Consider the following 25753-nt stretch of genomic DNA (forward strand, 5'->3'; position numbering starts at 1 on the left):
AGAAGTGCTAGTAAAAAAAAAGAGATTCTTTATTAGAATCTGCACCAGAGGATTTTAAAGGGATTCTGTCTCAGTTACCCTGCAATCATAAATTAAGACTATGGATACCATGAAATATTCAATCAATCTGTTGACCAAAGGTTATTGATATGTAGGGCGAGGATTACTGTTATTTCTTTAGAGCTGAAAGCTGTTATATATCTAGTGATGACAGCAGTTACATAAAAAGAAAAGGCAAAGAGGAAAAAAAAAAAAAAAAAAAAAAAAAAAGAGATGAAGGCAAACCAAAACAGATACGACCAATCTTTCGAAACTGATGGGAATATTGTCTTTCCGATACTTGAATTATGCATTATGAACACTTCATCTGATGCATTTAGCCCACACTCCCATTTTTAATTTCTGAATCATGGCAAAACAGTCTCATATTTCACATTATTCGCAGATAACCTAAAACCACAATATTAAAGTTTTGCTAGAAGCTCCTAAACTTCTGGATCTTTACACCGCTACTAACTCTACTATCAACATATGCATCCAGAATGAAGAAAAGGACTTTTTCTTAATGTGCCAGGCATCCACGCAGTCAAATTCACAAAGGGTTATCTCACATGCAACTACTGGCTTGTGGAACATGACTGAGGAAGCACTTTCACAAAAAACACTTGCCCATGGTTCTGTTAGACTGGCTGTGAACTGCAACAGTTAGACAGCCACCCGCCTTTCTGGCCTTGCTGCAGCCTATTGCCTCAACTGTTTCATTACCTATATAAAATTTTGATAACAGAAAAATAGTCCCAGCTGTTACAAAAGTGTTCTCCCTGGTTTGAAAATGGAATGTTTTTGTATAAAAACCAGGTACATCCTGCTGCCAGGCTCTGGTTCAGAAGTAAAGAATCATGCCAGTGGCACAGATGGGGCTGGACAAATTCAGAATGTACATGGATGGTTATTTGTAACTTAGTATGGTTTAATGCCAATATCATATGAATAGGTACACGGATCAGAATAGAATTATCACTTCCCACATTTGTGAGGTCTGACACCACATTTTTAAAATCTAGCCTAAAATAATGCTGATTGAATTTTTGATGTGGAGCTCCCAATTACTTGCCTAGAATATGATTGCCACGTTATCATTTCACTTTCTTCTTCTTAAGGTGCTTTGCTCTACATCAGATGAGTACCAAGTACATAACGCTTATCTGAAAACGTGGCTTTTGAAAAAGAATGGACTTAATGTTCAACATGACTAGAGTTCTGGGCAGTTTCTGAGTGAACCAATTATCGTGGTAGAATCCTTCTCACAGTATTTGTGCTTCTTCTGGGTTACAATAGAAACCAGAAGTTCTCAGAGGTGGGGGGGAAATATCCATACATCATTGTGACTGACCATGCTGACAGTGCTGATTGAATCTATCAGGACTTGAGTAGGGAAAGTACCCAGACATAGAAGGCAACAGAATATAATTGTATACCTTGAGTTTTGTTTGGATTTACGTGCTCTGCTGAGCTGTACATTTGCTGTACAAATGGAGTTCCTATCTCTCTTGTCCTTGTGTTGTACTCGGTAGGATTCCAGACAAGGGCCTATCGATTATGTTTTAAAATCACCATGATATTATGAAGAGCAAATAATAAGACAGAGTTATAATCATAATTAAAAACCTATTTTTTTCCTTGAAGTACTTTAGTTTAAATTCAGTTGAGCTACACAGAGCTCAGTTGGGCCTATTATTTCCTATTAGATTTTCTGGCAGAGCTAGGATGTCATACAAACACTTGAAAACTGAAAAGAACACAATTACTACATGCCAGTTCTGTGTTCTAGAGACAATTGGGCCAATCATTCTGAGTCAAGCCTGTAACTAAGCACAGTAAAAGCAAAAGAACTGCAATGAAAACCTAGCAGTTAATTTACTATGTAGAAGTAAAAAGCAGCCAAGCTTATAAGTCTTCCTCAAATTTACTATCAAACAAAAATGACATGTACTGTACTGGAACGAACTGGAAGTACAAGAGCTCTATCAGGTCAACACTGCAAGACTTGCAGAGGACATGTGTGTTGAACAGGTATTTGAGGGTAGACACCAGCAGAAATCCTCTCTGTATACACACATTTTTTGTACATTATGCATGTGTTTGTTTACAATGCATGTATATACATGTACCTATACACATATATACAAGTGTTTATATAGGTGCATATTCTGAGTTCTTTGTCTTCGAGCATTTTATACCTTGCTGACTTACTCCAATGAATTCACAAGCTCTGAGAGCAGAAGCAGGGCAGGAAGAAGCAAATTTATTACAATGCTCTCTGATTTCTGTGCAGTTTCTTGTGGCTGTGAATACAGTCATCAGAACAAAAGTCTGCCTGAATTCATGACACGTGTTGCTGCTGACTGCAGCAAAAACCAACCCTTGAGTGACTGCCAGCAAGACTAAGCATGGGATGAGCTTCCTGCCTGTACCTAAAAGGTTTTCATTATCAAATGTCTTCATTTAATTAAAACAAGGGGGGGAGAGCAAAAGGTCTAACTAATAAAGTAGCTGCATCCCCCTGTGCTTCCAGCAAGCCCAGCTGCTCACACAGACAAGCATAAATTCCAAACCAATTTTTCATTAACAAAATTTTCCATTCCAGCTCCACTGATGTAGAGGTTTCCACTTTCAGGCCCCTTACTGTGTTGCAGAGCTTATTATTAGTTATTATTCATCTGTCCTCAATTCAGTGATCGGATCAGTCTGTTGCTGCTTTAGGAGGCAGAGATTCTAGCCAAGCTTACTGAGAGAAAAATATACAGCAGGCAAACAGAACCATTGCATGAAGTGCTTTTCCTGTGGGCTGCCAACCTCACCCTGACATCCTGCAGATCAGGAATAATTTTCAATCAAAAAAGACAGGCCCATTGCAGATGAAGCCCGAGACATACAGAATGCAAAGTCACACCGTCCTCATCCTTAGCTGAGCTGATCCTGAACACTTTTCAAAGACACAGGTGACTGCAAAGTACAAAGTACCACCCCATCAGAATTTCCACTAACATTCTTCATAATTTTTCCTCTCACAGTGCAAGCAGCTAAGAAGGTGTGAACAGGAATATTTAGTTCTCAGCAAGGCAGAGGGGAACTGTCCCAGCAACCATTACTTGCTGGTATGGAAAGGCTAGACTGCTGGCAACACTGAAAACGAAGAAAGAAAGAGAGACACATGTGTCAGTCTTGCATATATACTGATTCCAGCCAGGTGTGCTTTACAGTGAATAAGAAACCTCACTCCTCAAGCAGGTAATCTCTGCTCAGCTTTTCAGGGCTTGAACAAGCTTAGGTCCATGTGTCTGCTGTTTCTGCTACAAGGAATGCCCTTTGCAGAAATAAAAAGGAGAAGGCTGAGGTGGAAATTGTCACAGAAGTGTGATGCACAACTGCTTTTAGGAGGAAGTTTCCTGAGGTTCTGCCTGGCCTTGGGAACAGGGTCGTGTCTGCTCCCCTTCATCTCTCCTTCCTGGAGAGCTGTTCAAAACACCCCACGTGAAACAGTGTGACTTCCAAGGCAGCCAGCTGGGAAGCTGGGCTGCAGTCTGAAACAGGAGCCAGATGCAGGTGACATGCAGATAGAAGGTCCTATCTTGTGTAGTCTGGCTGATCTGGCAGTGCCCATGCAAAGTGTGGAAGCGCGCCCCTGCCTGAACCGCCTCTAGCTGTACATTTTGTGATCCAGAAGCGCAAAGACCTAACAACAGCAGAACCATACCCTCAGTCTACATCTGGGTAAAACCAGACAGAATAGATAGATGAGTAAAAGTATACTCAGGTCACTAAACATGATTAGATTAATGAGGTGCAAACACAGTTTTATACTTCTGAATGCCTAAAACATGCCTAGTTAAATGTCTGTATGCTAAACACTACGCCTTTTCCAGGTACTTGCTGAGCGCAGAGATTTGGACTAAATATCAAAAGTAAAAATAATCAGGGGTAACCTGCAGGCCTGACAGAGCAAGTAATGGACATAATCAGTCTGCATTTTTTGGCTTCACCAAGAGCCACTCAAACTAGACAAGGACATCCATTTGAGAACATTAATAAGTTTTGACGTGTCAGCCACAGATCGGTGATCACAACCGTGCTGATCCATGTTGGCTCACACATCATCATTAATCTACCCTACTGTTTATTTATTGGATTATAAAATAACTTATAAACTTAAATGACTTGTATTCCCACATCTTGAAAAACTGTCCACTTCTGGTCCTTTCAGCTGGAAAGGGTATTTATCAAAGCCAGGAATTGTTCAAAGAAGGACAGCAGGAATGACTGAAGGGATGGCATGGCTGCACTAACGGAAAACACTGACATTTGAGCCTGGAAATAGTGAGCACAAGCCTCCAGAACAACCCCTCATCATATTTGACAATACATACCCATGTCTCAGTTCTACTGGAAGCCTTAGCACTTGGCTTAGCATCCCTCACTTTAAATGTAAAAAGAAACTTACACTGAAGTTCAAATGTGTGGCCTGAAATGCCTTGTTATGAGGAACTGAGCAGAAAAACCCAGGCAAAAACTCCTGTATGTGGGAGGTAGATATGAAAGTAATTCTCTGCTGTTTTCAGCCAAGGGAGAGCTGGGTACCTGCTACTTTGCAAACCCACAGATTTCTGAGATTATCCTTTGATGAGCAGACGTTTTCTTTAAATAGCATGCTGGAAATTAACAGTTCTCAGAAAACTCTTTTGACAAAGTCCCTGATAAAGTTTCTTTCTTAACCCTTGAGCTGCTGACTTGGAGTGATTAATATAGTGATAGGAAAGGGAGGGCCTGATATAATGATTTCCCCTATGGTTAGTAACCTCACGTGGCAATGTAAGAGTGGGAGATAGTATGCTTGTGATGTGGGAGACAGTGGATAAATTTTGAGCTCAGAGGCATCTTGCTATAGCTATTTTCTCTGTTCCAAGGCAAATTTCAGGATGTTTTAAATTTTTTGCTGTCCTGAATTATGACAAGTGCAACATATGCCTGTGAAAGAAAATTCAGGACAAAATCTTGTTTTTATTCAGTCCTGCTCACAATGAATTCATTTAAATGTTGAAACAAAAAGGAGTATTCAGTTATGTAGTTCACAAAATCTCACATAATTTGACAAGTTTGTTTTCACTACCTGTTTTAAAATCTTAAATTCTTCAGAAAGAACCTTTTCTGGAAAACAAGTATTAATATTTCCCTATGAAAAGGGAAAATTGTTTCATTGAAAATGATGTGCTACAATGGAGAAGAGGCTAAAATTCCAATTTTTGAATGAAAGCATTTCATATTCTTGCAAACCAAAGCACAGTCATCACTTCCACTGTAAGAGGCAAGACCTCTACATGTTAATCAGCGTAATCCCATATCTTTCAATGAAGCAGTGTGAATAATGTTGACAGCAAATCACAGCCCTGGTATTTAAAGCAGAATTTCCTGCCACAAGTAGATCAGACCTTGGCTCTATCAACATATTTTCTGTGTCTCCTTACACTTTTTCCGCATCAGCCATTGCTATACATCTTAGTCCTGAACTGTAATCACCATGGATTTCATCACAACATAGGTGCTGCTGATTCTTCTCAATGTGTTGCATAACAATATTTATCACTTTCTTTAATCAAAATGCAGTTTAGACTTTAAAAAAAATTCCACGGGCACTTACCCTGCCTGATGAAGATCCATACCTCATCTTCCGTAGAGTAGTGTTTTCACAATGTTTTTCATTCACAAATAAATACAACCTAGGCTAAGCTTTGTTCCTTTATTCCTTTTATTTCCTCCTGTTTTATTTGTTTGCTCACTTGCATGACTGTGGGTGAGAGCACCTTTGTTTTTTATCTTTAATTTTTCCTCTGTGATCATCTCATGGACCACTTTCCAATGTCCATGTCTCACAGACTGCCACCACTCCATAACCTCCAAGACAAGAGTCACTGATGTGTAACACTGCAGTGCTGTTATTTTTACCCCTGAGGACTGTATTTTCTGTGTTCTTTTTCATCAGGTTTTTCTTCATAAAAGTAAATCATCTAAGTCCAAGGTCTTTTGCCAGTGTTGTTTCACTGAGTTTTGGAGGATTTTACTGGCATAAATGGGAGCAGAACACTGTCTCTAATTGAGAGAGACAGGCAAGTCTATCTGTTCTCATAGAAAGGCAAACTGATGAAAAGCTGCCATCAAATAATGTGTACTGTCCAAAGTCTGGGCTGTGTCAATAATATCTGCTCTTCCAAAGCTGTTTCCTTTATTATTCTCTCCCATGTTCAACCACATACATTGTCAGTAGAAAAATGCTAGAATAGCATTCAGTATAAGAGAAAAATACAAAGGAATACCTTCTTGTAGCACAGTCATAGCATATTGCTAAGAACAGAAGGACCAGACTTCCTAAACGGGCTCTGCAGATGTCTTTGGCAGCTGCATTGCCAGAAGCTCTGAGGACCTGTTGGGTTTGCAGGCTTCAAGACAACCCTGGTGCGTATGTTCCTCAGGGCTTAGGCTGTGGAGGTGGAAGAGAGCAGAGGGGAGGGCAGTCATTTGCTTAGCTACATTTCAGCCCAGGTGCCGAAGGCTGTACTATGCTACCCTGCTCCCTGGATAATCTGTTCCTCAACATAAACATAGAAACTGAGGACTTCTAAAAGCCTTGGGAATTCATCTCTTGTTTTGGTATTTACAAGGACTCTGGCTGAATCCAGAGCCTTGGTTTCTCTGTGTAAGTGACGGATATGGATCTGGCTCCATTCCTCACACTATTGCATCTCAGCTCAGCTCCTGGGCTCTCTTGTGCTAGATTTTATGTTCTTTAATATCTCGTGTTTTGGCAATCACTATCCGTTGATATTTTCCCACCATATTCCCCAACAAGAAGCTTTCTTCAGGTTATTTTCTGTGCCTCTTAAATGTAAGCACTGGGATGGGGAAATTCAGTTTGCAATAGGTGTACGTTGGGGAGGTCTGGGACAGTCACAGCCAGCATCTGAAATAAAAAGAAACTCTGATGGAGAAAACTAGGCAAAAAATGGAAAACAAAAATTCTATGCACACTGTATGTAACACCAGTTGTACTGCAGCTGCAATTATCCTCAAGAGTACATTAAAAAGCTTGGGACATTGAATTACAAATACATAATTCAGGCCATTCTTGTAAGTGGGCCTCACTGTAATATTATGCATATTAATTCTCTCAAGTCTCATCACAGCTCCAGTTTATTGAAAATAGCTTGCTCTCTAGAAGCATAACTAGATGATATTTCTGTAGAAATATTTATTCCAAGATGTATGTCTTTATTATATAGAGACAATCAAACAAAGACAGCATTTACTGAATTCACTAATTAAACTAGTAGAAGCAAAGGCTTTGTCTTTTCCACTGAAATCAGAGTCCTGGGAGCAGGACCTTTACTTGTTACTTATTACTTACCTGTCCAATGTCACAGTTGCTAGCAGCAATGTGTGCATCGCTGCTTCTCTCTTCTTACTCAAAAAGAGTCATTCATTAAACAGAATATATTGAAAATACACCGCAGATAGATGGTGCTGAGGTGTGCCTTTGTCAACAGCTTTTTAAAATGTGCATTGTTAGGGCCTCAAAGACCCGCTATGCTGAACTTTGCTATGGTACCTAAAGAAAAGTGTGAACCGTTGTTTCCATCTCCAGGAAAGAAAGAACATGGGAATGCAAGGTAATGATGTTCTTGAAGGCAGGGACACAGTGATGGTCAATTTGGCCTTCAGCCCAGGCTTCAGCTGCCCCTTTACACCAGTCAGGGCAGAGCCAATAAGAGTCAATCAGTTCCAGCTGTATCCTCCGCTAGACCTCTTGTACATTATCTTTCAAAGTAACATAGAGAAAAATTATCATCTATTGTAATGTACCTTTGTTTGAATGAAGAGGACTGAGGAAAATTAATTTGTCAGGGTACTGAAGATAGAACAGAGAAACTTTAGGCAGTAAGTTTTGTTTCAATTAATAGCACAAACTCAACTCAGTAATATGAGACACCGCCTAAGCTCCTTTCTTCGCCTGCTGAGCTTCTTTGAGCTCCCAAATGAGCCAGGTTTAGAGGAAAAGACACAATCGAAGTATTTTTTTTTATAAAGTATTTTTTTTTATTTATTGCTTTAATATCTCTGCTAAGTATTTCACACTGTAAAAATTTAGAAAACCTTAGAAGATTTTGTTGTGAAGATCTTATTCTTTGGATGACAGACATGACAAACAAATGCAGAGCTGGTTTACTTTCCTGTCATGTGTGTAACCTCCCATTTTTCTCTTAGGCTTTTACCTATCCAACACAATAGACCTCCTTTTGAAGGCTGAATTTTTTATTACAAAGGACTGTACAAACTGAACAATAAATTATCTAAAGCACAGTGCATGCAATTGCAAAGCACCATTGCCAGCTATTTTGCAGTAAGCTAAGAAGGTCAAAGATGTTAAAGATTTATCTCAAGCTCACTTGAAATCTGTATCCTTTGTCTGCAAGAGTTTCAGCTCTTTAGCTCTAATTATGCAGCTCTTTACTTTTAAAATGCTTCATTATTTTCTTCGTATACACCACTTTGTGCTGTATTAAACACAAGGAAGCAGAGTTACACAGCAAAACTACAGTGACTAGTTTTAGTCTTGAGATACTTACATATTCAAGGAGAATAAACTAATTATTTTCATCCTATCTGTAAATCTCTAGCTGTCTACCTGTCTGTCCATTTATCTGCTTGTCCATGTATCTCAGTTTCAGGTTGGACAAAATTTTTAATTAATTTCAAAATGGAATATACCATTTTTTTGGAAAATTACAGAGTAAGAATTTAGGAAAGTTATCTGTGTCTGCATGATTCACTGAAGTCAGTGTGAATTGGCAGATAATTTGGATACATCATAAGCTTCAGTATTTATAAATTAGCATACATATTGCAAGAACACAACTAATCTAAAAAACAAACAAAATGCATGCAGCTCTAATAAGAGGAAAAAAATTAAGTATTCCATTCTTACACTTCCACGGACAGCCCCGCTTGGTAATCTGAAATTCATGCCCCATGTTGCCTGATTAGTCCAGTTTAATATGATATTACAGTGATTTTGACATATCTTTTTCTCAGGTTAGTCACAGAAAACCAATAAAGCAAGTGAGTCCTTTACATGCTAAGAGCATTCCAGCTGCACCAAACAGAGCAGTCTCTTTTCATGAGATACATCTCTGTGCTTCATTAATTTTGTTAACAAACATGCATGTCTGTGGGGGAAAAGAGGGAGACTGAAAGAGAGTCAAGCAAATGGAAAGAGGAAAAAATGTTGCCATAGAATCTTAACACATCAAAGCTTTCAGGAAAAAGTCACATTGCTTTAGACTATCTAGGTTGTGTTGGGTTTTGGTTTTTTTTTCCTTTTCTGGTTCTAAAATTAGACACATTCATTTCAAAGGAGCCATCTGGCCAATCCTAAGGAAAGCGAGAGAGACCAGACCTGACATTCTCTGAAGCTCAGTCAACCTGAGGAAAAAAAAAGTAATTTATCTTCTTTTTCCTTGTCTTTCTGATTTGAGGAACTAAATAAAGCAAAATGAGACAAGAGAAGCTCCTATTGTGAAGCATAATAGAGAATATCATTGCAGCTTTTCCCTAGATGATTCAAGGAACTTGTCCTACCAGCATCTATCTGCATTTATTTTATAACATAAAGGCAGCCAAGAGGTTAAATGTTTGATATAAGGATGTGATTCAGCAGGCTACCTCCATTCAGAAAAAAATACTGAAGAGCTTAAACTCTGCTGTGCTATTGGTTTCTCTGCTAGGTTTATACTCTTCTGAGCAGGAATCCTGGAGCCCAGTACTGACTTTATTTTTCAGATGTCCTAGCCAAGTACAGGAATGGCTTAACCGTAGCTATCTTAAGGATAAAGGAACAGTGAGGTAATTTATCCTGTGTATTTCTGATGTGGACAGATTTTAGCATATTTTTGTACCAGGGCAATCTTTTTGCCCTCTTAGAGCAAAAAGGCATAATATTTTCATATTCACTCTTCCCTTTCCTGTTAAAGAATAACTCTGTGGTGAGTGTCCTTAAGTTCAGTGAACAACCTGTGGAATAAAATAACACTCCAATGGAGTCAAAGAAGGCAAACCAAACCCTCTAGAAGGAGGGAACTAAAGGGTGGAACAGAGGATGACAGGCAGCTACTCTACTGCAGAAAGCAATATGTAGGCTGGATATAGGAGACCATTTGTAGATGGGAGACCTGTCCAACTTCCATAGCTCCAGAAAGGGCAAGCAGGGAAGTTTTTTGCTAGGATTTTTTATAGCCAATTGGTCCAGCTTCTTGAGAACAGAGTTTACAGTGCTTGAGGGAAGGGATAAAATCAGAAAGCACAGAAAGTACCCCAATTGCTTTTTGTCCATTCAGTACTGGTGCTCATCAAATGGTAAATTGGTTGGTTTAGCTGGCATTGTGAAGTGTAGAATTACCTTTACTACCTAACCACAAAGGTAGCTATTGGTTAGGGACTTGTCAAGTCCTTACGTAAAACAAACCATATTAATTTCCTTAACTTCAGTAGCATTTCCACAGTTCTTCCCTGCACTGCAAGCTCTGTGTTTGCTTGTTTGTATTTTTCTCCATTTCTCTTTCTTTGGCCTCTCAATTGTTGATATTTTTCATTGAATCCTTCAAAACTTTAAATATTCCCTTTAAATCTCCCTACATATATTTCAAGCAGCTCCCTTCCAGCACAAATTATCTTCATTACCTCTGAATCCAGCCAGGCCCCTGATCCCTGCCCTTTAAAGTATCATTCCTGAACCACCAGTTTTGTTGAAATGCTTCAGTGAGCTGTGTATTATACTGTACAAAACTTATAAAATAAAATGTTCTTGGTTACCCTGTCTCCCTGGTTTAAGACACCAAACACTCTGTTTGCACTCAAGTTCACAGGAGACATCTGCCTCATGCAATGTCTAACCTAAATAAGTTTAACTGTGCTCATCCTAGCTTCTGAACTGCTTGTGCTGGCTCCTCCATTTCTTTCTCCACAGAGCAGCTGGCTGCTGGGCTTAGGTACCATCAAAGACTTTGATTTTTGTGTTGTGTCAATGTACAATATTTCCTGCTTATCCAAGATTAATTTAATCTGCCATCATGCTGCCTAGATCTCCAATGACTTTAAGTACAGCAGGGGAATTCCAGAATCCTCTGAAGGCTATTAGCTGAAATAACCTTCTATCAATTTTCAATAACTTTCTGTTGACTTCTTTTGCTAGCTTAGTAATGCATTAAAAATCACTGGTCCCAATATTGACCTTCAGGGCACTTCTGTATCGACCATCTTTCAAGCTCAGAAACATTCATTTTATGGGTTCTTAGAATTTAACATACTACCTAATTTCCAACATTATCTAGCCTTCTTAGTCTATTGATATTATCTTTATTTTAAATCTATACCAGTATTTCCTGTACAGATGATCATCCTAATTGCTGAAATGTCCTGAGCTAGTTTTATCTATGTGTAGTTTTTAACCAGTTAAAGAAAAAACAGTAAAACTCATGGTAGTGCAAAATTACTATCATTATGAGTAAGATTACTTTTTTTTTTTTTTTTTTTTTTGCTATGTTCAGTGGTTTGAATTGTAAGATCACAAAATATTTTAAGAAGGAAGTAAAATATTAAACATTCCAATTCACTGATGTGGAAACTAGTACATGTTGTACCTAAAACAGCATAGTTAGTGGCAGAACTCAGGCCTTCCAAATTCTAGTTGTCTCCCCACTGATGTGTGCTGCTTCTCTTGCTGGCATGTCACCAGTTTCCCTGTTACAGAACCTCAGCTGATGTAAGGTATGATTTCTCATGCTTTCATACAATCACTTTGCATTGGGGAGTGCCGAAAGACAGTGCAAAGACATGGTGTGGTGTGCACAAAGAAAAGGTAACTCACTCATGTGTTGGCTTAGAAGGCACTCAGCTACTGTTTATGGTGAGGCTGAGCGGGCGGGAAACACCAGAAATAATAGGAGATGAAAGAAGTGGATATTTTTTTTTTTTTTTTTTTTTAATAATCACAATGAAGTAATTTTATGTAGCTATGGGTAAGAGTTTGATTTGGTATGTGTGAAAGAAAGTGAAATTAGCTGGATGGTTAGCGTGGATTTGGAAATGAATGAATGACCTCTGGAAGTAAAATTGCAATTCACACAAAATGAACACTTCCATTTTCTTGTTTCAAAAGGTTTCTCATGATAGAATGTTTTGCAGAGAACAATTGTATTCAAGAAAATCCATACGTCTTCGAGAAAAAAAAAAGGTGTGTAGAAAATGGGTGAAAGAGGAGAGAAAAAAAAGAGTTTATAGGAATTAAACACATTTAGCTGTATAAAAAGCAGCACATATAAGATCCTGTTCCAATTTCTAGACCCATCAGATAGCTCACCAGGGCCATTTAGAGTCCCACACACGTACTTTTATCACCACAGCTGGAGGAGAAGTGATTGGTACTAACTAGAGGCGATGTGGCATCCATTTAGGCAGTTCCGATCCCAGGAGAGAAAATGGTTTCTGTTCAGTGATCAGTGTTTTTTCCCAATGATGTACAAACGGATCCTTCATTTGATTCTTAGGTGACAATTGTGTTCCAAACTACTAATTAATTCTGTAAGATGTTTTTGGTTTGTTTAGTTGTTCCCACCTCCTCCTGTCAGCTGAGATTGCAGGGTCAGAACTGTGATAGTTTCCCAGGGATGAGGGTGAGGCTCATTATTTTGGGAAGCGGCCAGGATCCATGGTGGCTAATAGAGAGACAGGATCACTCTAATGGTTTTTAAAGCCTAATTATGGAGACAGGTATCACAAGATCTCCTGTTTACCTTGCTTTTTGTATTTTCATGCAAAATGACTCAAACTATTGCATACCTACACAGTTTCTTTGGAGCTCAGTAAGGAAAACATGGAGGTAGGAGGCTGTCTGGGATGTCTAGAACTCACTTGTCCCACTCCCTGAACTGTTTGACCTTGTAAGAATGGTAAGTTTAGCCCATTTCTAAAGCAATGAGATGTTAGGACTCTGGGCTGAGACTGCTTTTTAGAGTAGATTTGCATAGTAATATACGTGATGGTCACAGTGTCTGGTTTTGATGCAGAATCAGAAGTGTGGTTAATTTGACATCGCTTAGGAGACCTGTTCCACCAAGCAGAGAGGATATGCATTAGCGTGAAGCTGTAGGGTGGATCAGTGTTAAAGACATACCAAAAACTCCTGCATGTTGCTGGTCTGACTCTGAACCACTGCACAGCTTCCCATATTTTCATTTTTCTTCCTACCTGAAAGAAAGAGGTAAGGAGAGGAAGACAAGTGAAGACTGTTAAAAGATAATTGCATGAAACCTCATCATTAGTCTCAGATTCCTTTCTAGGTAAAGGCACAGCTCAATTTTAATCCTAACCTTTCCAGCAGCTACTTTCTCCTGTACTTGCAAATCACCTGAGAATTTCTTGCTCTCAATCTAAACAATGTGCATCCACCAAGTGAACTGGTAGTTAGAGAAAGACATTCCAGTGCTGCCCACGTTATTAAAGGAAAATGTCACCACAAACCACCTAACACATTCCTTGAATTACAAAAGCTAAGTGTACACAGCATCTATAATAAATGAACCATTTCCTGTGCAAATTCTAGGAAATCCAAGAGAGATTAGCCTGAATAATGGAGTTAAAATCAAGCTAAATTGTTTGTGAGAGTATTGGCAAATCAAAAATCTCCTCCACGGCTTTGTTAGGGAGAGGGGAGGAGAAAGTCTGTGTGTTAGGCTCAGAGGCAATCAATGTAAATTTGTTTTTTATCAATATACTTGGCTCTACTGAACAAAATGAGCTATATTCCCATCTGTGTGGCTGAAACTGGACAAAGTCCAATGCAACCAAAGGTCTACAAAAAAAATGGTTTGGATCTGTGGAAGTATAAGATGAGAAAGAGGAAGGAGGTCTGTGAACAGCTCTGGACCTGAATGGGGGTACACCGAAAATAGAGGGAGGAGCAGGATCCACAGTGCTGCTTTACTTTTGTCTGATGTGTGCCTGACAACATAGGAAATGATGCTCAAAATGTGAGAAAAAACTTGTCCTCATTTTGGATTTTTTAACTCTGTGTAAAATGTTAATGTCTACCCACAGCTCCTTTTCTTTTGTTACCCATTCTATGCCCTTTCTTACCTCTGCCTTCCTTTCAGACATTCTCACAAATGCCTCTTATTCTTTTCAGCCACACTTTACAACATCCGTCTCTTCATGCTTTCTGCACCTACTCCGTGTTTCCCATGACCAGTCCCACTTGTTCCCATCTCTCCCCTCTGCTGTCCTTGCTTCCCTCCCCTTTCCCTTCATCGCAGATTTGAGTGAAAAGCAAAACAGCTGAATTCTTCATTCCTAGGAACTGCCTTGTAGCTTTTCTGTTGACTTCAGTAGTTGTAAGTGGAAGCCATTTGATGAGATGATAGACACAGAATTCAGAAAACCTATGATTTTTCATCCTTCTTACCTACTAAAATGTCCCTTAGTGTATCTTCAGCTTCATACGCAGGTAATAGGGTTTTCCACTTAAAATTTTTAATTGGCTTGGAAAAGTTTAATCTTCAAATTAAAATTCTGAAACAACATACAGCTTTCCTTTTATTTCAACTGAAAATATCTTATTTGCTAAGGTATTCAGTGTTAAAAAGCTGAAAAGCAAGGGTGTAATAAAGAATTAGACAACTGGGAGAAGACTCATCTGACCGTTAGTAGGTGTCTCTGCTGGATCTCCATTTGAGATAGTCTCTGTAGTCTCATACCATAGTCAGCAGAGAGAGAGGGTAATTTTAAGATCATTATTCATCTTAAAGTAGATATTTAAAATAGGTCAGATGAATCACACGTTAAATGTATCTATTTCTCTCCATTGACTATAAAGGAAACCTTGGGTGACTAGTTCTGAGGTTGACGCCTACACTATAGATGTCTCAAGTTAGGTAAAACGAATGCCACCCTAACTGTCATCTTAAACACCCATTGTAACACGTTCCTTTTTTAAAACTGAAATTCCAAAGCAGAACAACATTTTAAGAAAAAATGAAAAATATTTCAGCTTGACACTTCCTATAAAAAGATCAATTTTTGTGTTGGATTTTGTATTTCCCTTGAAAAAGTTTCAGTCTTGATAAAAGTCCTTTTTTTTAAATAAAGAAAGCTTTTTAAATGAAAAATGTGACCTGACTCTCCCTGGCACATAAATAGCGGAGGGAGTGTTCCACCCCACTTGTCCTTGGGTGCTGGTGTTAATACAGCTTCATTGGGGCCAATTTGTGTCAGAAGTGGTAGTAATTTCATGACCAAGCCATTAGGAGCTGGGCTAAGAACTGCCAATCAATTTCACATGGTTTCAGTTCTGTTGTCAGGTGGCAATAACTTCTGGTCACTGTTGAACTGGACTGGATTTGCACCAGTGGCCTAGAAGAGAAAAAAGAAATTTATTACCAGTTCTTTAATCCACCCAGTTCAGCAAAATAGCCTTGTATCAAAATGTATCATTTATTTCCTTATACCTGCCTGGCAGGAGTGTAACTATAACAAACCACCTCAAACAGCAGTAGGATGTAGTAATATAGAGCAATTTAAGCATAATGGAGCTCAGAGCTTTCTAGTACTGTGAGACGACAGGTTTTGGAGGGCAAGATGTAAGGTGAGGAACAATTGCTTGTCTTATCCCCAGCCAGCAGTCACTGTCTATAAACATCCCACCTATTCATGTTTGCTAGGTCACGGGGGATTTTCAGAGTGCTTTGAAACCTGCATTAAAACTGTCTTAGACTTTGAAAAGGCCTAAGGTAATTTTCTTCTGCCTGCTGTGACTTTCTTTTTGAAGTCCGGAAACTGCATGACTGATAGATGGACAATTTCTGAATTTCAGCTTACATCCTTCATCTTGGCCAGTAACAAACCTGAGATACGTATCCTGGTGTGGGGAGCAATTGTAGCTCTATGCATCAGTCTACGTGCTCCTTTTACATTTGTCCATTCAACACCTCTGCCATTTGTCTTTCCCAAGTCAGACTGAATGAGTAGAGAGAAATCAATGTCTCTTTGTAACCTCTGAATATTTTTTCCCAGCTGAGTACTTCCCTAAAAAGTGGTTAAGTTGAACAGCAGGGAAGTCAAGATTTGTTGTCACTAAGGTCAATAGCAAATTCTCCATTGGATCAGTCATTCATTTTCTGTCACTTCACTTAGTACCAGCCCAGGTATTTTCTTCATTCATCTCTTTCATATGTTTTTTTCTCAACCTTTTTTCTCTGATTTAAATTTTGCTTGCAGTCTTTTATGATTAAATGGTAGTTCCAAACCCAGCTTAGTTTTGGCAGATTCTGTATTTTTGCTTAGAATGGTTCAATCTCTCCAGTGAGCAACTAATAATAATAAGCTTAAACTCTCTTTCTGCCTAGAGCAGGAAAAATGCGCTCAGCTCCTGTAGAACACCTAAATGTGTGAAACACAGCAAAAGGTGCAACACACCAGGATTTTTAGTCCTGGGGAAGCCAATTCAACCTTAAGTTTTGGAGAAGGTACTCATGGATGCCTAACAAGTGTAGTTTAAAACTTCAGAGACTTCTGAGTCACTTCATTTCTGTATATTTCAGTTCCTCCAGAAAAGTTGACACTAACACAGTAGGATTTTCTTTGATGGCTACATTTTGTCTGGATAGTAAAAGAGACTGGCTATTTCTTTGTGGTTTTTGGATGCCCTATTGCAGTTCACTCGGTCAGGTTGTCTGATGCCCTAAGTTCAGACACCTTCTCCAAATCTGAAGGCACATATTTGAGGAGTGAAATACTGGCTTTACTTTTTCTTATTTTGGATGTTTGAGATGCAGCTTAAAATGGCCAGAAGAGTACAGTGTGAAAGGCTTCAGAGGGTAACTTTTGTGAGGAGGCAGATGACCATCCCACTCACCGACACACCCAAGATTAGCAATGTATAGAGGTGTGAACTGCTTTCAGTCCCTTTGAAAAACAGGTTCACCACCCCATGCTGTTGTTTCACATTTGGAAGAGGGCTCACAAAGAACCAAAGTGCATTCTGAGTCCATCTTACAGAAGTATACGGATCAGAGCAGATACCTGTTAATCTTTATGAGAAGTATCTTGTTCTTAGATCCTGAGTGACTGGGGATGGCTATAGGAACACATTTCAGGAAGCTCTGCATACTATCAAGTGTTTTCAACAGCACCTTGTTCCCTGTCATGCAAAACATTCAGGATCCCACCTTCCAAAATTAGCAGGAGTTGCTAGCCCATACCTAGATGCCTTTTGCAGAAAAGCATCAGGTGTCAGTTATTCTTTCCACAGCTCCTGATGGTCACAGGCATTTTAATTTCTCCCTTCCTTGTTTATTTCCTGTTGTTGACATTTTTCAGTCCTTGAGTTCTGGTAGGTGGGATGATCTTCAGGGGTGAAGATGATATTGCAAGAAACCAGCTGGTCTTGCTGACAGCCACATTGGTTTTTGTCCTCCTTTTTCTATGAAAGGTTAGTGGTTCTACGTAGTCCCTTATTTTATTTATTTCCATAGTTTATTTATTTACTTTTGGCTCTGAGCTGTTCTTGAAATTAGACTCATTGTAACAACATAATGTGCAGACTGTCTGCTGACTGTGTCAGATCAAGCTTTATAATATTTTATGGGTATTGAAAGAGCATACACACTGCCAGTAATAAGTATGCACTGCCCTTGGGCCCAGCTCCTGCTATGTATTACAAATCTCAGAAATGTGGTCATTACTTTGTCTTAGCTGCAAAATTACTTTATTGAATTGCAGTTAAGGTATCCTGTTATGTGCTTTTGTTTGGTTATATTTTTTTTTAAGAGTTTTTCCACATTCCCTTTTCTCCTCCATTTCTGGAAACATATTAATGCCATTTGATCCCTGTAATGCTCCGTAGCTCAATTTTCAACCCAGCTTCACAATCTGTTTCATACCATATGAAAATGAAAAGTAGTGCTTGCCCAACTATGTTTTATCATTTTTGCCAGTATCTGGGTTAATACATCATTCATGAACCAATTTTTTCCATCATGTTTGTAATTTGCAGCTTTTCATAATTTAATGTGAATAAACCATTTGTAGCCCATGGGTGGTTTGCAGTGCATTTGTTGAATCACATATTGTATGATTGACCACACAGTGCATTGTTGTAACATTGTTTTCACTCCATTATTGGCTGTTCCTTTGGAGTTAAACTGAAACTTCCTAGTTCAAAGATGATTAGTCTCCCAATAAGAAATACTAACTCCATTTTTTTACAACTCGTGTCTTGCATTTATGGCAAAAATATCAAGAGCATTTGGGATCTGAATACTGCTATTTCATATGGTTATGACCAGTATCAGCAAATGTGATACAAGGTGAAAAACAAAGCAAAACAAAAAGAACCCTCAACAAACACTTAGGCAACAGTTTATGGGAATGTTTTCAAAACTCTTTCTCACACCCAGGTTTTGTCCATGGAGTTGATATGTAAAGATTCTCTTGTCTACATATGTCTGGTGAAACTCTTTTAAATAGAAGATAAGCCCAAACCTGTTCTCATGCACTGAGATGTAAGTGATGGAAAGGTCTGTATGTATACTTTATGAATATCATCTGTAAAGAGAGACATTGATGCAAGCCTTCACTTGAAAAGAAATCCTTTCAGAATGGTAAACCCTATTTTGAGAACTTTCTGGCATTGTGTTTTGGGTATGACATCTTATTTCAATAATTATTCTAGGTTATTACTCCGTCCTCTATATGGCTGGTATATATATGGCTTTTTAATGGTATCTTTAAAAAGATGGATTCCCATAATAAAACTGAGTTGGAATACTGAGGTAGCACTCAGTAATTTTTCCAAATCAACAATTTGTTTCTATATTTGACCTAAAGGAGTTATAGCTTAATTATGATCCAAATAATCCATCTTTCAATAGGCAAACTGCTTTTTATTTTATTATGTGACAAACAAAATAAATAAAGGGAAAAAATTTCCTACTGTTAGAATAGAAAAGGTTGAATTTCAAAACACAGTAGAAAGAGATAGAAGGAATCTTGAGAACACATATCACCCATGCTTTTGCTCTGGTGACATAAACTGTAATTATCTGGGGCAAGTTTGTCCTTCTTGTTCTTAAAAACATCTCATAGTGGAGATTCTATACCAACTTTGGTGATTCCTGAGCTTTACTGTAGAGGAATGAAGCTGGGTTAATTAGCATTGATAATATACTGCTGTGGGCTGGCTTCAGGGGCGGGTGTTTGTCCGATGTAGATAAGGTGCAGCTGTGGCTGGTTCTGGTAAGGGATTGGGCAGCTAGTGAAGAAGGAGCAGCCAAGGGAGAGAGGAAAAAGCAAGAGAAAGAGTGTGCCCTGGATGAGGTGAGTAGGAGAAGGCAGTAGAGGGACTGGCATGAAGAGTGTGCTGGTAAAAGACCTTGTTTGTAGCTTGATAGTTTGGAGAGTGCTGTGACACTTTACTACTAGAAAGCTTTTTTCAGTGTTTTACCTGAATCTCCTCTATTGCATTTTAAGTCCCTTTACTTCTTGTCTTAATCTCATGGACAAGGGACAGCGATAATACCCTTTGTATTTGGAGCATCCACCTGCATGTTAGCAGGCTGTTTCCATATTTCCTTTCATTGTTCCCTCATCTAGACAATCTTTCAATCTTTTCTTATAGGTTATTATTTCTAGACCTCCGACAATTCCTGTTGCTTTCTCTATCTCTCTCCAGTGTGCCTGTATCTCTTAAATGGTATCCTATAACTATAATCCATGTTTGTTTTCACAACTTCTTTTTTGAGCTTTTAAAATTGACATGTCTGTTTCTTAATTACTGGAGCACAAGAGAGCTGCTACTAATAATATATTTTTTATATTACTATAGTGGTAAATATTTATTTTCTATGGCACTGTTGAATTTGTGGATCTTCAGAGTTTTCTGGATTATAAACTTGTTGTCTGAAACAAAATCCAAATAAATCGGAAGAGAGATTTTCACTGAGTTAATGAACAGGACTTTGATTATGGTATAATTTATGTCAAGTTTAGACTAGCATGACACTAGTAACATCATGGAAGCTTTTCAGTGGTGTGAAATGAACCTGAACTACTCTTAATTTTAGGAACATCTCACCTGCTGTCCCACAGCACCCAGCAGTGAAAGATGCTTGTGTCGGGCAGTGTAACAGGGAGAGCCTATGTATAATTTAGCCACTGAGTGGGCTGGTGGCTAAGCCGCTGAGTGGGTTGGATTAGTGGCAGAAATTTATCTTTTATATGAAGGGAAAAAAAAGGAATCAAGAAAATGTTTTGTATAGGAAATCATACAAGTTCTTTCCATTCTCTGCTGCGTTTGAAATCTGCATCTCTAGCTCTCTGCTGGTGCATCTTGTTTTTTTTTCCTAGCTATCACTTTGACAGTGGCTTTTGAACAGTCCAGGGTCATAGTCCTGAAATGAAAAGAAGAGCTTGTTTTAGGCTCTCTTGCCATTATAATCTGTACATAGTCCTTCTAACAAGGCATAAACATTATCTGTAGATTGTAATGGAAGTCTGCTGTGCTGCTGTACTTTGACCTCTTTTTTTAATTTGTACTCACATGACTATGGATTCCAATTTGTTTGCAATTCTGTTCCCCTTCCCCAGTGTTCATGGGCCCTTGCTAGCTATTAAAGCAAGAAGGGAGCATAGAGTCAGTCAGTTAAATGCCTAGTGCTTTAGTTAAATGGTATTTGTATTGTACTCAGTAAAACACATTTCTTGGAGTGAGCTGTACTACAGACTCTTGATGTAGGTCCCACTTGCCCAGGTTACGATACAAAGCTCATGGCCTCTTCAGCTGTGGGGTGGAAAGAGAGGAACTGCCTGGGAGCATTGTTAATAATATGTGTGGAAATCTAGTGAATAAATGGAGTACTGAACACAGTTTATATGGCATACCACACTGTGTCCTCCTGCTCACCAGCAACAGACTCTCTCGGCCAGCTCTGTTCTTTGCTGCATCGTGTTTCCCAGAGGCTGCTCTCAACCCAGGTTTCCTCTTTTAAATAAATCAAAATGGTATTAATTGTTCATGTTTCAGGTTGCTGAAAGGGGCTTATTCCTAAAGCACATGGTAAGAAAAAATGAAATCATACGTCATGACCTTGTCAGATTAGGCACAGCATCTTCATCAGAAATGCACAGGAGGTATTTCTCCACTCTAACATACGACTGCTTTGGAGGGCAGGTCACTCAAACTTAGGTGTGCTATCCTGGGCTAACTACGATGCTCAATATGATACAGTCAGGCCTACCATCTGTGCCTTTTCTTCATCTCTGGCAGTATGGTGGTGAAGTGTTATGGCTCCAATTCTGTAAAATTATTACAAATTCTAACATGAAACTGAAAACATTTCTCCAGGAAATAAGGAGTGCTGTTTGGCTTCTCATGAGGCTAATTCACTCTTCTGTTGTGGGTAAGTGGGGATCTAGTAATCCAAGTGGAGGTGTCACAAACCCCTGCAACAGCGGTTACTTAAAAAATGCAGTTTTATTTTCCTTTCTGATCCACTAACTACCTGCGGGCAGAGCTGGTAAAAAAAGAGGCCATTTTGAATATGTTCTCATTTGCTGACTTTCAAAGAAGTCTTTACCAGCTTCCCCCAGTGAATGCCAACATGGCTCTGGGCAGAGTGGTTGTTATTATGTGGGACCCTGGAGAATGCTGGAGGTCAGGGACAGAGCCAGGGGTTTACTTTAAACCCCTTTACTTCTTGCCCAGATGATAATCATTGTGCTGGGGTGTCTCTCAGAGGCATAAAATACTACGTGTACAACCTCGTGCACTCACACCCACACATTCTTCCTCCTCCTGTTTTGATACATTTGCCTGGATGATGGATAATCCCTTTCCTGTAACCCCACATTGCCTTTCAGTTGGACATAGTATTGCTTAATTATAACACATAAATAAATAAAATCCCTTTCTACAGCGTTTGTTTAGAAGGGGAGGTTTCTCCGGTCTCCACGGCTCCTTTATCGTATGCAATGGAGTTACAATGTTCATATGTTTACAAAGCTTTCTCATTAGTAATTATTTTACTCTCCTACCAGAGGGACTGCAAATGCCTTTCTCTTCTTAGGCTCATGCTTAATCTGCTCTTTGTTACCCACATTAGAGCTGACCCAAAGCTCCTGTCTTAAAATGACTTGGGCATGACTTACATGTGTATCAGCTTCACAAATCCAGCATGGAGGAACTGTGTACCTTTCATGGTTTGGTTTTTTTTTGGTTTTGTTTTGTTTTTTTTATAACCACCTTTATTTAGTGTGAACTACATATTTTGCATAGATATAAGAATTAGACTTATATTTTTACACCTTAGTCACTTCATCTCCAAGACTCTGTGAGTCAAAAAGTGATTTCTCCACCTCCATTTGAAGGAAAGAGCAAAACAAGCAGCATGGTTTCCCCTCTAGATGAAACAAAATTGAGTGCTTTGTTAATGCATTGGTACCTAGACAGTCTAATAGTTATGGTGAACTGCGTAGTGAACATCACGTACTTGATGGTTTAACTCAAATTCTCAAAAGTCCTAATCTAATGTCCCATTCTTCTTCTCAGCAGTAAATAGGAAAATTCACACAGAGCTGGACTGTTAACCACTGTACAGCACCTTTACATTTCTTTTCTCAGTAAAAGGCTCTTGAAATGCACATAAACACAATTTAAGACAATTTTATTGTCTATGTATGCTCCCAAAGAGATATTAAGGGGTATTAGTATTCATTAATCGTTACATTCAGACCTACTGACTTGAATGATAGTAGGTCTGAGGTTCCTTCCCAAGGAAATGTATTTTTCCTAGTTTTCCCTACTTTTCTGTAAAGTTTGTCAAAAGGGTTTTCTCCCCAGGAGCCTTAATACTTTTTGCTTCCAACCAGAACAAGTTTGTTGTTATTTTTCAGTTCTGGCTCTTTGTCCTGCTAAAAGACAAGGGTCAGAATACTGCAATAGATAATAGAAGAGGGACCACCCTTTGGGCAAGGAAGACCTATTTCAAATGAAAAAGCCTTTGAGAAATATAATTCTGAAATTAGGAAGCTGACTGTGTTATCTAATAGCTCTTTGCCCTCTTCCCTAGTTTGCATGAAGAGAAAGAGAGCAACCAAGCTTTGGTCTATATTTTCATTGTTTTTTGTGGTGGTTTATTTTTTTTTTTACCTTTAAAGACCATTTATTTGGAATGTGAAACCCAGTTTCATTTGCGTTTTTTTTTTTCTTCTACAGATGGATCCATCTAACATACTGACAGCCTGTAATTTTATGCAACCAGTGATAGGTAATAAGCTTTAGGTGTTTCTTGCATGAAATAGGATATTTGTTAGAACTAAATGGTCTTGGCTGCAGGCAACAACCACATGAAGGACAGGACAGTCATCTTTCAAACAATGTGTTGAATAAAATAAAATAGAGCTTCAACAGGAGTGAAAACAACCACCATAATTTCTCTGATTTGTCACAAATTTAGTGTTCTGTGCACACTCCAGGTGAGCGCTACAGATGTAGCCTTGAGAACAAGTAAAATTTTCTATCCATCAATATATCAGTGTTCATTGGACTTCTGATGGCTTTGGACCACTATTCCACCTTCTCTTGCCTCCAGAGTTTTCCTGGGTAGTACTTCCTTGGATATGCAACAAAGCAGTAGTCATCACAAAATGGAAATGCTAGGAAGCTGAGCTAAAAGGCAGCATTTACGATATCCCAGAAGCTGCAAACAAACTAAAACGTTTGAATTCTGGATTTAACCCATGCTTTACCATGATGATAGTCAGCACATAGTTACCACAAGTGCAAGAAATTCAATTCCTTCGGAACATGATTTATTGCCTATAGTTTACCAAGCCAAGGTGTCAGGGTATCAGAGCAATTTGTTACATGTATTTACTTTTTTTTTCTTTCCTTTTTTTTTTTTTTCTTTTCATGGTACTTCTACTTGGCTATTGTGTGGGTGGCAGGAACACTTCATTCAATACTTCCCTTTTCAGTATTGTGCCACTGGGCTTTTTTCATCTGTCAACATTTTATCTGTTCCCTTTGCACTCATCTTTCACAAAAGCTGTTCATTTCATCATAGCCCATGCACTGAGATGTTTCTCTTTGATAAAGCTGGGGAGATGTATAAATAATTTCATTAATGCCTTGTCATTCTTGAGGAGAATCACAACAGAACATCCATAGGCCAAGCTAGAAACAGGAGAGTTGATCCCAAGTTGCCAGGTGACTTTGGAGTATTTACCTTAGAGCCCATCTTTCCTCCAGTGGAGTGAGTAGGTGATGGTATAGTCCTACTCAATGAGAGTAAGAGAAATGCTTGAAGAGATTCTCCCATTCCCCCTGTGATGAACAGATTATAGTGTAAGTCTACATCGGCTTGAATCATACCAACAACTCAGTGGGTAGCTGTATTTTTATGAATTTCAGTGCTTTGGGATAAGAAGTAGTGTGGACAAATAAGATAGTAACTGCTAGACATGCAAGTTCTCCAGTCCAAACAGCTTTATTGCTAACAACTCATCATTTGCAACAGACATCAAGGGTGCATCATTAGGCAGTGTCATCATTTGACAGTGACACTAATCCTAAAATTTAATTAGTTGTTACAAATCACCATTTCATTCAGATGCCTCTTCAGTGCAATTGCACAAAATGACAACTTTTCTTTAGACCTTGGCAAAATAAGAAGGTGTGGCAAGGTAGTAATTAAAGAAGAAAGTACAAAGGATCATGTTAATGGTAAAAAGCACCATTAGTACTATGATTATTGAAACTTGTAGGTGTTTCAAGGAAAGAGAATAGAGGAAGAGAGAGAGGTAGACTGGAGGAGGCTGAGTTAATTTGTTCCTTGGCTCCAAAGTAGATTTTGGTTCCTGAGATGCAGTACTATTCACTAGCTAACAAAGAAAATCTTGGCTGATAATACTTCCTATGCCATGTGGTAGGTACATATGCTGCTTCTCACTTGGACAGCGTCAGATGCCCACTCTTGTGCTGCTTGCTCTGTAGTAATTTTGGACAGGGGTAAGTGTACACACATGGACAAACACCCATTTGTACATGTGTAGACTATATATCTTTCTGAGAAATTGACAAAATATGAAGCCACAAGGTGTGGGAACTGTATTTGTCTACCAATGTTTTCACTCCTCTGGTGGTGCTTCTGAGAGGTCCTTTGCTGAACTATAGCAAAACATACAGAAGAATATTTTAAGCCATTTAACTGACCTGCTAAATAGGAGCCCAGATGCTTAAAGAAATTGGGGAGGACTATAAAAGTTACCAACTGTACTATTCTGTGATTCTGACCACATTAATTAAAATTGCTTTCATGGCCCTCATCCAAACTCCAATACTCAAATCCCAAATCAGTGACTGATTAGAAGAAAAATTCTATTGCATACTTCTTGCCATGGCTAAGCATAGATGCTCTTTTAAAAAGCAAGTTAGATGGATGTTCATTTGAGATAATAATCAACTAGATGTCTGAATATTTTAAAGGGACATTAGGTTTTGGATGCCCAGCCTGAAAAGTAATAATGGGCACTCATTTTCCATAAGGTTCTGAGCCTGCCTTTTGAAAACCAATCTTCTGAAAGTGCCTCACGTGGATCT

The 25753-nt window shown here is 38.8% G+C and overlaps 1 long non-coding RNA gene across 8 annotated transcripts in view; it reads right to left on the bottom strand.

Annotated features, from left to right (window-relative positions):
* The window catches only part of LOC119156193, a 70341-nt gene that overhangs the window by 16050 nt on the left and 28538 nt on the right, over positions 1 to 25753 (bottom strand). For 2 of the 8 annotated variants that reach the window (XR_005107011.1, XR_005107010.1), the window contains exons 3-6: positions 24381 to 24478; positions 20696 to 20762; positions 20425 to 20546; positions 5696 to 17578 (exon numbers count right to left, since the gene is read on the bottom strand). This is a non-coding gene — a long non-coding RNA (uncharacterized LOC119156193). The remainder of the gene's footprint in view (positions 1 to 5695; positions 17579 to 20424; positions 20547 to 20695; positions 20763 to 24380; positions 24479 to 25753) is intronic. The other 6 variants (XR_005107014.1, XR_005107015.1, XR_005107016.1 and 3 more) reach the window with 6 other exon arrangements.

The sequence above is a fragment of the Falco rusticolus genome, chromosome 12, assembly GCF_015220075.1.
Source record: "Falco rusticolus isolate bFalRus1 chromosome 12, bFalRus1.pri, whole genome shotgun sequence".
NCBI classification, from domain to species: Eukaryota; Metazoa; Chordata; class Aves; order Falconiformes; family Falconidae; genus Falco; species Falco rusticolus.